General features: G+C 37.4%; 1 pseudogene; it reads right to left on the minus strand.

Moving 5' to 3' along the window:
- Positions 1–2406: 2406 nt before the first annotated feature.
- LOC138144336 (ras GTPase-activating protein-binding protein 1 pseudogene) lies at positions 2407–8374 on the minus strand (annotated as a pseudogene).
- Between the last annotated feature and the right edge of the window lie 9025 nt (positions 8375–17399).

Consider the following 17399-nt stretch of genomic DNA (forward strand, 5'->3'; position numbering starts at 1 on the left):
TTCTCATTTCTCTTCTCAATTTTCCCTCCACTTCTCTTATCTGCTTCTCAAGGTCCTCTATGGCCTGTAACCTGCTAGTATTTTGCTTTGTTGCTTTTGGTGCAGGAGTTCTGACTTCACTGTCTTCCTCCTGTTCCATGTTTTGCTCCTTTTTGTCCCCAAAATAGAGTGTATGGTTGGAATCTTCTGTCCACTTTGTTTCCTTTCCTGGTCATGTTGCTCCTCAGTTACTTCACCCCTGGGCTTTTTGCCACAGTAGGACTCTGCCACAGTAGGACTCAGACAAGGGAGCTTTCATCCCAAATGCTGAGGTTTTCTTAGTTCCCGGAGGTATTAGATGTGTACTTTCTCTGAGGTGTCCACATGCTCTCGCAACCTGGACATACACCCCAGGTCCTCCACCCTAGACTGTAATCGATATCCAAGCAGGTTAAAGCAAGAGTGATTACCCCTCAGACTGGTGCTTGGTCACCCTACACTCTGCAGGCCAGGAGCTGAATCTGCCAAGTGGCACTGGATGGCTGTGCCAGCACTCAGAGCTTTTTGCCCCAGCGGGCAAAAGCCATGCACTCCCACTTGCTGGTCCCAAATTGGAGACTTCACTGACTTCTTACTTTCTCCTCTGTAAGTGTGTGTTGATAAATCTGGTAATGGCCACATCTGCTGCTTTTCTGGAGTCCCTCAGGCCTATGGCTGGTCAGGCCCGCCCTGGGGCTAAAGCCTTGTATTGGGTCTGGGCTCGGCTCCCATAGGGCTTTGCTGGCTGATTCCTGGCAGCCTGCCTGCTGTCCGCAGCGGGAGTTTAACTTCTCTCTGTCATTTTGTGGGTTCTGCAGCTCCAAAGTTTGTTTAGAGTCCCCTTTTTACAAGGATTGGGGAAGGTGGAAGCCGGAGTAGAGGGCAGGTCCTGCTTCTGCTTCACTGTCTTGGCCAGGAAGTGTGTTTTCAAGAGTTGTATTCTGCACATTTAAATTTTTTCATACAACACAAATTTCTAAGTGGTAATAACAGTATTTTGGAATTCATTTTTCTGTGAGTTGTATCAAAAAAAAAAAAAGTTCTATGAATACCCTTTAATCTGTTTTGTTCTGTTTTTTAAACCATGCCATGGGTAAAAAATGTGACTGTCAATTTTTCAGTGGCAACAATTCCAAACCAAAGAGTAGTCATAACCCTCATTGAACAATTGTTTTTGTTTTTTATTATTTTCCCTGCCCTCAAGATATTTGCCATCACAGGTTTCTGACAGATTCTTGGTACACATGGTAAAGGGAAAATATAAATATTCCAATATCAGTTTTGCAAAATATATACTCCTTATGTGATAAAACTGCTGAAGAAGGAGGAGCAGGAGGAGGAGGAGGAGGAGGAGGAAGAGGAGGAGGAGGAGCAGGAGGGAAAGTAGTTTGCATATTTGAGGTGAGCAAGGAATTTCATTTGTTTTTCTGCTTTTAAAATTGACTTTTTCTTAGATATCCCATAAAACTGGAATAAGACAAGGACTCAGTGGGAAGTTGGGCATGAAAACAGCCCACACAGAAATACCACTAACACAGACAAACAAACAAAAAATCCTGAAACTTTTTTCTAATATAGGCAATCTATATCACAGACTAGGGTCACGTTCCAAGATACCCAAGGCTGAAATTCACAACCTGTAGGAGCAAAGGTTTGTGCCATCATGTGAAGAACTGTGTGCCAAATTCATTAATCTTGAAAAATCCCCCTTTTAGTTGCAAATGCTGGTTTCTGGGACATTTATCCTTAGGGAGGCCTTCCTAATCCATCACCTTGCCAACTATTTTGGCCTCCTGGTCTCTGTTATCTCAATGATCACCTTCATTGGAATCTCATGTCTTCTTTTATACTATATATATACATATATATGTATATATATATATATGTATATATATATATATATATATATATATATATATATATAGTAGCTGTATTGCTGGATCAAAGGGTATGTATATTTTTATAGACCTTGGAGAATAATTCCAAATTGCTCCCCAGAATGGTTGGATTAGTTCACAACTCCAGTAAAAATGCTTTAATGATCCACTTTTCCCACATCTTCTTCAGCATTTATAATTTTCCTGTTTTTTCATGTTAGCCAATCTGATAGATATGATGTGGTACCTCAAAGTTGAAACATAGATATGTTTGAAGAAATCCTTTAGTTCTTCTCTGTCCACATTGTGTGGAAGATTTCCAACAAAAAGTTGGTAACTCTGGATATCTCACCATTCTCCTCATATCCATATCACCCTATTCACCACATTAATGAATTGGTCTGTGATCCCTCTTGGGGTCATTGTTCCTTTACTCTCTTGTTCCTCCAAGCCTTTTACTGTCCTTTTAATAAGGAGGTCTGTTCTGTGAACTTTGTATTCAGTGGAAAGGTCACACTTGAGGACTTAGAGAGTCACATTCAACATTTAGGCAGCTGGTTTCCCACCCCTGTGACATTTGTGATAGTGTCTGAGATTCTGGTTTTGATTCTGGGAAAGCTTGTGAAGCTGATAAATTAACAACATGATGTGATATCCCAGACACTGGAACAGTTCCACTAGATGGAAGGTTCTTTCTGTTTGCAGATGTCTTAAAAAAATTTTCCCAAGTCTTCCTGTACTGCAGAAGCAGAATCCATGGGCACAGGAGATTATCTATTTTGACTTTCCTTACAAACAGACTCTTCCAAACATGGTTCAGACTGTTTCTTCATGAAATTTGCGTTAAAATTCTTGTTCAGTCTCTGGCTCTGACTTAGGTTCTGGTTCCACAATAGGCTTCTGTGTGTGCTCCTCCAGGTCACTGGTGATTTACTGGTTATAAAATGTTCCAAAGTCATTAGGAATTATATCAGTAGTCCTGTTGTCTTTCCTCTGGTTCCTCAACTTCTTCTTCAGATTCTTGTGGGGGATTCAATGACAAAATAACCAAAAACCTCATGTTGATATCAGATATCATTATAAATTTAGAATTTTTTTGCAACAAAATTATCTGGTAAAAGTACAAGTATCTGCTGAATCTTTGAGATGTTTGGTTATTGTAAGACCAGCAATCCCATCACCTAGACCATAGCAACATCATTGAGGGTAGGATGAGCATCCAGGAGATGAATATTAGTGTAACAATTTATAAAGTTTTGAATATCACTTTTTGATGGATTTCTTTATGTTCATAGACAGCATCAGCTGTTTTATTTCAATGTATTTATTTATAGTTTTTAACATATTTCCATAAGACTTTGAGTTTCAGAATTTCTTCCCATCTCTTTCCTTCCCTCTACCACAAGATGGCATGCCTTCTGATTTCCCCTTCCCCCAGTACACCATCACTTCTATCAATCACCCACTTTTATCACCTTTCCCCCTTATATTCTTGTAGGGCAAGATAGATTTCTAAACCCCATTGTTGCCTGTGTATTATTTCCCAGTTGCAAGTAAAAAATGATTTTACATTTGTTTTTTAAAACTTTGAGTTCCATATTTTTCCCTTCTTTTCTACCCACCCATCCTCATTGAGAGGGTAAGCAATTCAATATAGCATATACATGCACTATACAGCCATTATACTCATGTTGTGAAAGACTAATTATATTTTCCTCCATCCTATTCCACTCCCCACTTATTCTATTTTCTCCTTTGACCCTGTATCTGTTCAAGTGTTTGTTTCTGACTACCCTCTCCTCCAATCTTCCCTCCTTTCTATGATCCCCCTCCCTCCTCTCCCCTTCTCTCTTACTTTCTGTATGGTAAGTTATCTAATTGAGTATGTATGTTATTCCTTCCTTACCCCAAATCCAATTCACTAATTCACTCTCAGCTCCCCAGTCTTCCCTTCCACTGGGAAACCTTTTTTTTCTTGCCTCTTTTATGTGAGGTAATTTAAACCATTCTATCTCTCCCTTTCTCCTTCTCCCAATACATTCCTCTTTCACATCTTAATTTTAATTTTTTTACATAGCATCCCTTCATATTCAACACAGCCATGGCTGTCTATCTATCTGTCTGTCTATCTATCTATCTATCTATCTATCTACACACATATGTATGTATGCATACATATATGTATTGTGTATGTATATACACACATAGGTTTGTGTGTGTGTGTGTTTACTCCAACAACCCTGAATCTGAAAAAGATCTCATGAGTTACAAATATCATTTTTTTTCCATGCAGGAATGTAAATAGCTCAACTTTAATAAGTCCTTAATGAGTTCTCTGTCCTATTAACCTTTTCACACTTCTATTAATTCTTGAATTTGAAAGTCAGATTTTCTTTTCAGCTCTGGTCATTTCATCAAGAATGCTTGAAAGTCCTTTATTTCACTGAATCTCAGTTTTTCCCAAGAAGATTTATACTCAGTTTTGCTGGGTACGTTTAATACTTAATTTTTTTTTTGTTTTTATCCTAGCTACACTGACCTCCAGAATATCTTATCACAATTCCTTCAATTCTTTAATGAAGAAGCAGGTAGATTTTGTGTTATTCTGATTGTTTTCCCACAATACTCAAATTGGTACTTTCTGGACACTGACAATATATTCTCCTTGACCTAGGAAATCTGGAATTTGGCTATAATATTATAGTATGTTTTCTTTTAGGGAACTCTTTTAAGAGACAATTATTAGAGTCTTTCTATTTTTATTTTACCAAATTGTTCTATAATATCAGGGTACTTTTCCTTGTTAATTTCTTGAAAGAACATGTCTAGTCTCTTCTTTTGATCATGACATTCAGGTAGTCCAATAATTTTTAAATTACATCTCCTGGATCAAATTTCCAGCTCAGTAGATTGTCCCAAGACATATTTCACATTGTTTTCTTTATTTGCATTCTTTTCATTCCATTTTATAATTTCATGATTTCTCATAGATTAATGAGCTTCCATGTGCTCCATTCTAATTTTGAAGGAATTACTTTCATAAGTGACATTTCAGACCTCCTCTCTTTTTTCCATTTGACCCATTCTGCTTTTTAAACCATTCTTCTCTTGGGGCAGCCAGGTAGCACAGTGAGTAAGAGCACCGGCCCCAGAGTCAGCATGACCTGGGATCAAATCCGGGCTCAGATACTTAGCACCACACCCAGAAATAACTGGCCGTGTAACCTAGACTAAGTCACTTAACCCCAATTGCTTTATTAAAAAAAGAGAAAGCATTCTTCTCTTCATTGGCTTTTTGGACCTTTTTTTTTTGCCATTTGAGTTACTCTATTTTTAGGCTATTTTCTTCAGTATATTCGTGGTGTTTTTAGCAAACTGTTGACTCATTTTTCATGATTTTACTTGCATCACTCTCATTTCTTTTCCCATTTTTCCTCTACTTCTCTTAATTGTTCTTCAAAATAATTTTAGAGTTCTTCCATGGCCTGACTCCAATTCATATTTCTCTTGGAAACTTTTGATGCAGGAGCTTTAACTCTGTTGTCTTCATCTGGCTGTGTGTTTTGATCTCTATTGTCATCAAATTAAGATCTATAGTCTGAATTTTTAGGGTTGGTTTTTTTTACACTCTTTGCTGACCTTCCTTGTCAAAAACTTGACATACAAAATTTTTTGTTAGGTTAAGATTCTACTTCCATTAGGGATAGTGGTGGGAGTGGTAGGACTGTCCTAGAAATATGAGGTTTTTTATCAGTCACTCGACCACCCACCATCTGTGGCCTAAGAACACTGGATACAGCCACTGCTTCTCCTGCCACAACCACTGCCCCCTATGCCACCTGTGGACTTCGTCTGGACCCCAAATAGATCACATTCTTTTTTCAAACAGATCTCAGAGAATTTTTACACTGACCTATGCTGTTTTTGGCATTTGTAGGTTGAGAGGCCTGGAGACCACCACAGCTGCCTAAATGAGGCCTATTCCAGCAATCCATCCCCTATGGACCAAGATGATTTCTTTCCATCAAACCTATGCAACAGGAGAGGAGAAAAGATGTCAGAGTAAAAACAGAAATTTAGTTAACCTCCCAATCAAATTACCACCAATACCTGTAAGATATGATTCTAAACAAATTTTAGAGTTACAGAAGCTACAGAGTGACAGAGAGAAACAAATCTATGGCTTGAGGAAGGCTGGCAGGCCAACAGGAAGGGTCTATCACACCAAGCTAGGATTCGAGTATAGTCCCATGTGAGCAAACCTGTCCAAAACTCAGGGTGGCTCCAACCAGAGTCACAGACCAGCCACAGCAGACTTCAGGAGAGTTAATCACCATCATCTGTAATGGTTTACAGACTTCTCAACTCATAAATGCCAAAGAGATAGTACGAGGTCTGTGGGTAACTCTGTTGTAAGAGCGTGGTGGGGAAGAGCATGGTCCAGCCCTTTTTTCTGGAGCTAGACATGGCAAAGGCATGCTGGCTAGAGCTGCTGCCATGTGGCTGACTCGAGAGCTTCTGGTCTTCAGATTCGAGGGGGACGAAGCAACCATACAAAGGGCAATTGCTCTGTTTTGATCAACTTATATCTGGATCATGGTTTTGGGTGGTGGTCCTGGGGTGTGTGGCCAGTGAGACAGAGCTTATGGTGGCTGTAGAGAAGGAGCCCTCTGACTGTCATACTGCTGACAACAATGGAAACACCAGAAATTTGGGATACAAATCCCCACTCTGAAAGCAGAGTTCTACCAATTCAAAGAGGTCAGAAATCAAGACGGCAAGATGAGCAAGCAGAGAATCTTTTTCAGACAAACACATACAAAATGGATAAAAGTATGGAACCAGAAGAAGTCAAAACTCCTGTATCAAAAGCTTCCAAGAAGAATATGAGCTTTTTACAGGCCATGGAGGAGCTCAAGGAGGATTTAGAAAATCAAGTAAGAGAAGTGGGGGAAAAATCAGGAAAATGCATGAGAATGATGCAAGAAAATGAGGAAAAGTGAGTTAACAGCCTGCTAAAGGAGACCCAAATATACTGAAGAAAATAACACCTTAAAAATAGACTAACTCAAATGGCAAAAGAGGCCCAAAAAGCCAATGAGGAGAAGAATGCCTTAAAAAGCTGAATTTATCAGATGGAAATATAATTTCAAAAGCTCACTGAAGAGAACAATTCCTTCAGAATTAGATTAGAGCATTTTCAAGCTAATAAGTATCAGAAATCAAGATAATATAAAACAGATAAAAACAAATGAAAAAAAACAGAAGGCAATGTGAAATACCTCATTAGAAAAACCAGTGACTTGGACAATAGATCCAGGAGAGATAATTTTAATATTATTGGACTAAATGAAAGCCATGGTTTTTAAAAAAAAAAGGTACTAGACATCATCTTTCAAGAAAGTCTGAAGGAAAATTGCCGTGATATTCTATAACCAGAGGGCAAAATAGGAATTGAAAGTATTCACTGATTGCCTCATGAAAAAGAAACCAAAAAGAAAACTCATAGGAATATCAAAGCCAAATTCCAGAACTCCCACATCAAGTAGAAAATATCACATGCTGTCAGGAAAAAAACAATTTGAGCATTGTGGAAACACAACCAGGAAAACACAATATCTAGCAGCTTCAACATTAAGGGATCAAAGGACTTGAAATGTGATATTCTAGAGATGGAAGGAGCTGGGATTAAAATCCAGAATCACCTACACAGCAAAACTAAGTATAATGCATCAGGAAAAAAAATAGGGTAATTCAATGAAATAAAGGACTTTCAAGTCTTCTTGTTGAAAAAAAACAAACACCAGAACTGAATAGAAAAATTGAATTTCAAATGCAAGGATCAAGCATGAAAAGGTAAACAGAAAAAAGAAATCATAAGGAATTTATTAAAGCTGAACTATATGCATTCTTACATGGAAAAATTATAATTGTAACTCATGAGACTTTTCTCAGTATGAGGATATTTTAAGGGAATAGGTTTGTGTGTCTATAAGCACATATGTGAGTGTGTGTATAGGTGGGTACATGTATACATAGACAAAAGGGCACAAGATAAGTTGAATAGGAAGGGATATTATCTTAAAATAAAATTAAGAGTTGAGAGAAGCATATAATGGGGGAAGAGAAAGGGAGAGACAGAATAGGGCAAGTTATCTCATATAAAAGAGGAAAGAAAAAAAAACTGTTAAAATGAAGGGGAAGAGCAGAACGTTTAAAGGGAATGGGTCAACCTTACTCTTTTTGGATTTGACTTAAGGAGAGAATAACACACACATGCAAGTAGGTATCTTACCGTACAGGAAAGTAGGGTGGAAGGGGATAAGAGGTGGTGATAGAGGCACAAGTGTGAGAGACACTGTGACAGTTACAAGATGTTGGAGGGGGTGCAAGTAACCTCTGAGGGGCAGGAGCTTGGAGATATGGAGGTCGACTCTGCCAGGCCGAAAGGGCTGACATGGCATTGAGTGCAGGACCATGGGAGCCGACTTTGTCAGGTTGGGAAAGGTCGATGTGTCATTGAATATGCCTTATCAACACGGACTCCTCTTAACACATACTCCTTTGCCCTGCACTCGGGAGAGTGCATGATTGGCTCCCACATGGCAGGTGACAGTAAGAAGAATGATAAGGATATTAGGGAAAAAGCAAGGGGAGGCTCCTTCTATCTCTCTTTGTCCCGGTTTCTTTGTCCCACAGTTCCATTCTGCTTTGTTCTGATGGCCACACTGTTAAGATGTAACTGAATAAAGAGCAGCCTCACTTGGCAACCTCTGTGTCCTTGGGTGTTCTGTGGGGGTCAGTTCTTCTTGGAGACAAGAAGCCGGAGACGTCCGAAAACAGGGTATAAGGTAAGACAAGGCCGGAGCTGGGAAGGAGAGCACAGCAAGGAGGAATGATAGAAGAGAGGGCAGATTGGGGGTGAGGGTTGTGAGAAGCAAACACTTTTGATAAGAAACATGTTGAAAATATAAAATAAAATAAGTGGTGGGAGGTATAGGATGGAGGCAAGTACAGTTATTCTGGGTTTTTTTTTTTTTGCCTTTTTTTGGAGTGAAGTTGGGGTTAAGTAACTTGCCCAAGTTTACATGGCTACTTTTATTTGTGTGGGTGTTAAGTGTATGAGTTCGGAACCGAACTCGGGTCTTCCCGATTCCGGGGCCGGCGCTTTACTCACTGTGCCACCTAGCTGCCCCCAAATACAGTTATTCTTTCACAATGTGCCTACTATGGAAACATTTTGAGTAACTACATATGTACAACTTATATTGATTTGTTTGCCTTCCCAGTGGGGGTGCGTGAGGAGGGAAGAAAGGAAGGAATCTGGAAATCAAAGTTTTAAAAGCAAATATGTAAAAGATTGCTTATTTACATGCAACTGACAACTAAGGAATAGAGGCACTGGGGTATAGAAATCCATCATGCCCTGTAAGAAAGTTAGGGGGATTTGGGGGAAGACATAGGAGAGAACAGATTGGGGGAAGGGTATCCAGTAGGCTCAATATGTTGGGGTGAGAGGTGGGGAAAGATGAGAAGAAAGTTTGTAACAAAATCTTATGCAAATGAATGTTGAAAATAAAAATAAATAAACAATAGTATTTTTAAAATCCTACGGAGGGACAGAGCCAAGATGGTGCCACAGAAGCAGGAAAACTCTTTGACCTCCCCTCATAACCATATCAAATACCTATGAAATATGACTCTAAATAAATTTGAGAGGTACAGAACCAACAAAGTAACAGAGAAAAACAAATCTCCCACTGAAGGCAGCCCAGCAGGCCTACAGTAAGGGTCAATCACTGAGCATTGGGAGCTAATTACAGATGTGCCTGAGCCCACAGTTTTAGCCCTAGGGCAGCCCCAACAAGCAGCACCTGGAGCAGCCTTCAGGAAAGTGGATTATAAGCAGTTGTGGAACTTTCCAGAATTATCAACCTGTAAATACCAAAGAAAAAGTAAAAGGTCAATGTGAAACTCTGTTGGAACTGGAGGGAAAACAGGAGATGGGTCTGCTTGCTACAAGAAGTGGCAGAAGTATGGCAGCTGGGAAGCCTCCTCCACATGTTTGCTTTAGAGTTCCTGTTCTTGTTTTAACCTGATTGGATCCAGATTGCGTCTAGGATGGAGGTCTTGGGTGGGTGATCAAGTGCCAGAGCCAGTGAAGGCTTCAGAGAGGGCAGCCAAGTAATAGCTCTAGCAGCTGTGAAAAGCCAGTGACTTGGGACAAAGCTCTCCTCTCTGGAAGCAGAGATCAAGTGTAGCAAAAAGCTTAAAAATCAAGTAATTGAGTGGCAACATGAGCAAGCAAATGAAGTAAAGCAATCACAGCGATCCTACTTTGGATTCCTTTTCTGGGGAAAAAAGGATAAAAAACATCAAACAGGAGGAAGAAAATGAAGTCAGAACCCCTGCACAAAAAGCTTCCAAGAAAAATATAAACTGCTGACAGGCCATGGAGGAGCTCAAGAAGGATATTGAAAATAAAACAAGAGAAGTGGAGGAAAAATTGGGAAGAGAAATGAGAATGATGCAATAAAATCATGAAAAGAGAGTAAACAACCTGGCTGAAGAAAATAACACCTTAAAAATAGACTAACTGAAATGGCAAAATAGGCTCAAAAAGTCAATAAGATGAAGAATGCCTTAAAAAGCTGAATTTGCCTGATGAAAAAAGGATCTCAAAAGCTCGCTGAATAGAATAATTCTGTCAGAATTAGATTGGAGCAAATGGAAGCTAGTTACTTTATGAGAAATCAAGATGCAGTTAAACAGATCCAAACAAATGAAAAAAAAATAGAAGGCCATGTAAAATATTTCATTGGAAAAACCACTAACCTGGAAAATAAATCATGGAGAGCTCATTTAAAAATTATTTGACTGCCTAAAAGCCATGATCAAAAGAAAAATAACTTAGAAATCATCCTTCTAAAATTTCTCAAGGAAAATTGCCCTGATAGTTTTTGGTGGTTGAAAGAATCCACCCATCACTTCTTGATTAAGATTCCCCCCCCAAAAAAAAAACTCCTAGGAATATTATAGCCAGGTACAGGAGTTCCAGATCAAGTAGAAAATATTACAAGCAGTCAAGAAGAAGCAATTTGAATATAGTGTAAACCAAATCAGGATAATACAATATCTATCAGCTTCTACCTTAAGGCATTGATGGGCTTGGAATATGATATTCCAGAGGTCAAAGTAAATAGCATTAAAACAAAGATCGTCCTACCCAACAAAACTGAGTATCATGTTTCAGAGGAAAATATGGACATTCAATCAAATAGAGGATTTTCAAGCATTCTTGATGAAAAAAAAAAGAGTTGAATAGAAAACTTGGCATTCAAATACAATAACCAAGAGAAGCATGGGAAGGTAAACAGGGAAAAGAAATCAAAAGGAACTTATCAAAGTCAAACTATTTACATTCCTACATGGAGGAAAAATAATTGTAATTTATGAAACTTTTCTCAGTATGAGGATAATTGAAGGAAATATAAATGTCTCTATCTCTCTCACTCACTTTCTCTGTGTATGCATATATTTATATATATATATATATATATGTACACACACACACATATATGTGTGTGTGTGTGTGTAAATGTGTGTACATCTGTGTGCGTAAAGGTGTGTATATATGTACATGTATAAATGTGCGTGTATATATGTGCACATATATATCTATATAGGAGGGCATATGTGGGCATGAATATATATGTGAGGATGTGTATATATGTATGCAGGTATATATAGATAGAGGGCACAGTATCAATTGAATAGTTAGGAATGATGGCTTAAAAATAAAATTAAAGCTGAGAGAGGAGATAGGGTGAGACAGAATAAGGTAAATTATGTCATATAAAAGAGTCAAGGAAAAACTGTTACAATGAAGGGGAAGAAGAGGAAAGCAAAAGGGAATGAGTCAACCTTTCTCTCATTGAATTTGGCTTGAGGATGGAATCACATACACATTAAATTTGGTATCTTATCCTAGAGGAAAGTAAGGGGCAAGGAGATAAGAGGGGGCTTAATTGAAGGAAGGGCATGTTGGGGGGGGAGGGTAGATAGAAGCACACACTTTTAGAAATGGACAGGATCAAAGTAGAAAATATAACAAGTGGGGGGGGGGCCAGGATATGATGGATGGAAATATAGTCAGTCTTTCACAATATATCCACTATGGAAATGTTTTGTATAACTACACATGTACAAACTATGTTCAATTTCCTATCTTTCCAGTAAGCATGGGTGATGAGGTAAGAAGGGAAAGAATCTTGAATTCAAAGTTTTATAACCAAATGTTTAAAAAATATTATTTTTTATATGCAACTGGGAAATAAGATATGCAGGCACTGGGGTATGGAGATACATCTTGCCCTATCATAAAGTCGGAGGAGGGATGGGGTAGGATACAGGAGAGAGTAGATTTGGGGAGGGTGTATTCAGTGGGATTGCTGTTTTGGAGTGGTGGGTAGGGAAAATATGGGTAGAAAATTTGTAACTCACAATATGGTGAAAGTGAATGTTGTAAACTAAAAATAAACATAATAAATAATTTGAAATTCTATGCAACGTCTGGTGCTTAGTTCAGCAGAGTATAATACTGTCCCACATATTCCAAATCAACCAGCAGGGGACTTGTATTTTTCACAGCCATCTCTTTGGTCTACTGCAACCTGAAAGGCTGAGCAGTATAGGAAGAGTCTTCACTCTGAAGCGGGCCAGACAGCAAAATTCTCTCACACAATGGTGACTGCCTGCTCAATGTCATTATCTAAGCTTTCATCCTCCTGAGAAATTTGGTAAGTTGTTCTTCCACAACACTTTGATTTCTATAAAACTTTCTAGTTCCTGCTTGGAATCTGCTTGTTGGACTTTCCTGGTCTTTATTTACTTACACCATGTGGCTATGTAATATTAAAACATCTGAATTTAAGGTGAATGGTTGAGAATCATATTCTAAACTTACATTTAGTATTTTTTTCTATTATTTTTCAATGAAATACCATTTATTCCTTACCATTTAAATATAATTACCAGTTTTAATGTGTTTTTGCTCATTTGGGAGAACTTCCCTATCCATTAATAGGTTCACGTGATCTCCTTCAGAGGCATGGAATCCTGAGTCATATGACCCTTTGGTGGGAGGAGCTTGCTGAACAGTTGGAGCAGGAAGGATGGACCAAAAAAGGTGGAGCCAAGTCCAGAGGAAGTTGGGCAGAACAACTAGAGCTGAGGGAGAGGGAGGAAGCAGGAAGCAATCCCTGAGTGTTTGTGAGAAGGGCTTAGTAGGGGGACGATTTAGGGAGGGATTGCCCAGTGCATTGTTATTGTATATTAATTTCTTTGTTGCTATGATGGATTTGGCTTTCTAGTGTTTGAAAAAATGTTTTTGATCTATTTTCCATGCTGAGAGTCTTCTATATTTTGAAATTCAGAATTATGCCAAAATATTCATAGCCTCCATAGCCTCTGTGAATATCATGTTGGTACTACATTGCCTCTACCTTAATTTTCCCACTTACTAAATTTATAACTCATTCTTTCATTCTGTTTACCTCAGTTGTTTGACCTCAACTCTGTCTTAATCTCCTTCTTCCATGGCAAATTCATGCTTAATCTGCCCCAAATGACTTTGGGAAAGACAGGGACAGAAATATAACTCTATGTGAGCACCCTTTTATTTAGGCCTCATGGACTCAAACATTCTAGCACGGTATTCTAGTTTCATTTATCAGTTCCCTGAATATTGTGGAAACACAGAATGCTTTCATCCTTTTGGTTTTCCTTGGTCTAGGGTAGGAGTGAGAGTTTAGTTTTATTGCACAGTTATTGGTCAATATGGGCAAACCTGCTAGAGCAAGGTGGCTGGGGGTGGAATGCTGGATGATGAGCCTTTTCCTTATAATTTCATCAAGTTTTCATATCATTAGCATACCTGCAGTCTTAGACCATGAAGACAGCTAAAATTGCTTTATTTCTTTTCAATTATTTCCATTTTGGATAGAAGTTGAGTGCATCTGTCTACTCATTCAAATTGCTGGTCAGAAACCAAAAATCACAACATTTTTGTTAATATAAAACAGCAACTTATTTTCTCATATATACAAAATCTGAATAAAGGTGTTTTATAAATCTTTCAATTATATTCATAATAACAACATAAGAGGGAAGAAGAAACCTTCCTGATAACTTTTTATTCATGATTGGATAACAGCATGCCAAGTCCACAGTGTTTCCCAGATAGCCTCTGAACTGCTGCAAACAGGCAAATGTAGAAGATCCTTTAAAAAAAAAATTCACTTTCCTGAGTTCTGTATAGTTTCTGTCCTCTATTCCAAAGCAAATATGTTCCATTTGAAGGACAAAAGTAGAAAAAAATGCATGAAAAATTTCATTGCTGCAATGCTGTCATAAATCCCATGTTATGGGAGGCAGCAAGCCTAAGAAACCCAGGAAAGGTACCAGCTTTCTTACATGCATTATAAGATACCAGTATATATTGACTGTATTCTACTAGTCAAAAACAGATAAGTAAACTTGATGAATAAAGCTTTCATTGAAAGAGATGTGCTTGAGTGATACCTAAATTCACCCTCCCTCTCTCCTCCCCTTTGTTTTGGTTTTAACTCAACGTATGTTGGAATCAACATGAGAATGTTGAATTTAGAAACATGATGCAGCCAAAAGTAAATCCAAAGAATCTGAGACCTAAGAAACAAACTGTCTACTATTGAAAAGATTTCACAGTCTAGCCTTTTATAGAAGGAAATGAGACTGAAAATAATGGCCAATAAGGAAGATATAGAAAATTTGACTGAGGTCTCACTTTCATTTGTAGGGCCCTACACATTACAACAAAATCTCTGCTATTTGTATCTAAAGAAGTAAAAAGTCAGAATATGGCAAGACTCCAATATGTTACAATGAATAGGAATTTTAGCAGATAATATTGGACATTCAAAAAATTTCATCATCCCCTGGATGTGATCTCAGGAAACCAAGTTGCAGACTTAGTCCTCTCAGTTTGGGAGCTCCACCCTGGTGTTGAACTGTCCTGATTGAAGCATGAACAAGTGCAAATTTGCCTAATTCATAATATCTAACAGAACTCAGGCATCATGCTTAAAATAGCATGTCACATAAAGGAAAATAGCTTGGTTATTTTACATAGCATAGTGGGAGCCTTTCTCCTAAAGTCTGAAAGTGAATCACTCTCTTTCTTAGACATTAATAACTATAACAAGAAGAAGCAAAATTCTAGGTTTCCCCAGTGGCAAAGGAAAATTGCTTGATTGGCTCAAACAGAATTTATTATGCTACAAATGATGACTTAATTTGGAGATATGATAGATATCACTAATGACACAGAGAACCAGAAAGGTTATGGGATTGGTTATGCAGTGAGAGTGAATGGATAAGAGATGGATGGTCTAAATCTAGCTTTAATAACTACAAAATTTTGAAAGGACCATGAAACGTATTACTGGCTATGGGTATGTATCATTATCAAAGGATTTGTTGAAGGACATGAACAAAAATCAAACAGAATGAGACTTGGAAAGTTTGCAATTTCTATCACTTAATGGAGTATCAAAACCAAAGAGATCAATGATCCATAAAATTATTGAAATATAACAAGCCCTATTTTGTGAGCCCTACTAATGTCCTTCAAATAAATGAAGAATCCAGATAATTAAAACTTACTCATAAAATCAAGCAATTCATTTTTAACCTTGGATAGCAACCATTCTTAAATATATTACATCTTAACTTGGCTGCATCATCAGAATATATTTTATATACTTTAAATATTTTATTAGTAACTTCATCATTATACATATCCATTATTGTACTGCACTAGTACAGTGCTATTTTCTTCAAAAAATGTTGATGGGTATAAAGTACAGTGTTTTGTGTTTTTTTTTTTTCCTGAAGGGGGAAGGTGGTGGCCATTATGCTTGAATAGTCACATGCTTGTGTCCCTTTATAATTCTTGTGTTTACTTTTAAAGGTTTATTTTTTTTTAAGTTTTCTTATTCCTGACCTGTTGCTTTGCTGATAATGTCTAGCCACCAGCTTCCATGTTTTTGAATCCTTTAGGATTTAGGAGATGGAGTCATTAACATAACCTAGACAAATACGACAAATTTGTGGACCAATATTTGGACAATTAATTCTCTCCATCACTAAATAGTTCTTACTTTCACTAGATTTTTCCATGGTTTATATTTCCATTATCCTTCTTTCTCTTACCCTCTTTGTTGAACTGGATTTGTCTGCTACTCTTTATACATGACTATGGAAAGGTTAGCTTCTTTATGGTTCCAACTTCTGGTTTGCTTCTCCTTTGTATTTTCTCTCCTATCTCCCTTTGTGTATCTCTATTTGCTCTAATTATAATCCCATGCCAATGAATACTTCCTTTTGGCAGGAATTCCTATACAGCTGCTCTATCTTCTGGGTGTGAATCCCTTGCCTCAAATCATCCATCCATACTCAGAAGGCTTTAACAGAGACCTTATCAGTTGTCTGTCTCTTCCTGCTTCTGTCAACCTATCATTCCTTTTAGCTTACTGCTTATAATCTCTTGTGGTCTTGAGAATATCATAATTTTTGCAATTTCTTTTTTCAAATATTTAGCTTTAGAAATCTCATTTATTTCCACATCTTCAACAATTGCATCTAAGCAAATGACTCCCAAAACATAATCTCCAAGTTTGACCTCTCTTTATTACTCCAGATGTACAACTTCAACTGCACAAAAAATAATGGAAATTTCTCTGATATCGATAGGCTCATCATGAAAGAAATCAAACTATTTTTGAAATCCTAGAATGTCAGAAAAGTAAATTTCTTAGATATTATTGACTCTAAATCTCCTACTTAATAAGTATGAGGAAACTGAACCTGAGAGTAGAATAACTCAAAGTAATATTGATAATAAATGACAAAGTTTTATTCTCCCTCCCTCAGCCCCCCCCAAAATCAACGCCTCATTTTTATCTATTCACTATTCCTGTCAATTATCAAAATGCTTATATTCAAAACTCTATTGCTATCTTTGATTCTTCCCTTTCCATTATTGTTAATATTTATTTTTCTACAATTATTTAATGAGAAAACATTATTTATTAAGTACAAATGTGTATGCTAAGCACTGAGGATAAAAAATAGAATATAGTTTCTGCCCTCAATCAGCTCATATTCTAATGGAAGAAACTACACATAAAGGAATGGCAGCCACTAAAGGAAGTTTTGGTTTGAAGATTTCAAGGACAGCATCTGGTGTGTTAGGGGAGTAGATTGATAATATAATCATAAAATAAATTAATACATAATTGTTCATTTTATGAATAATTAAATATTCTATTTAATCAAGGTTCATAGTACCATTTTTATTAGTCTAATTGTTTATCATATATTTTTCTGTCATTGTAATGGTACTGCTCCATTTAAAAATCTCAACACAGCATTGTTTCCATAGCATTCTGAATGAAGTTCAAA

Source organism: Petaurus breviceps, unplaced genomic scaffold, assembly GCF_028583685.1.
Source record: "Petaurus breviceps papuanus isolate PSGF00001 unplaced genomic scaffold, PetGlider_PUasm1.0 90696, whole genome shotgun sequence".
Lineage (NCBI taxonomy): Eukaryota > Metazoa > Chordata > Mammalia > Diprotodontia > Petauridae > Petaurus > Petaurus breviceps.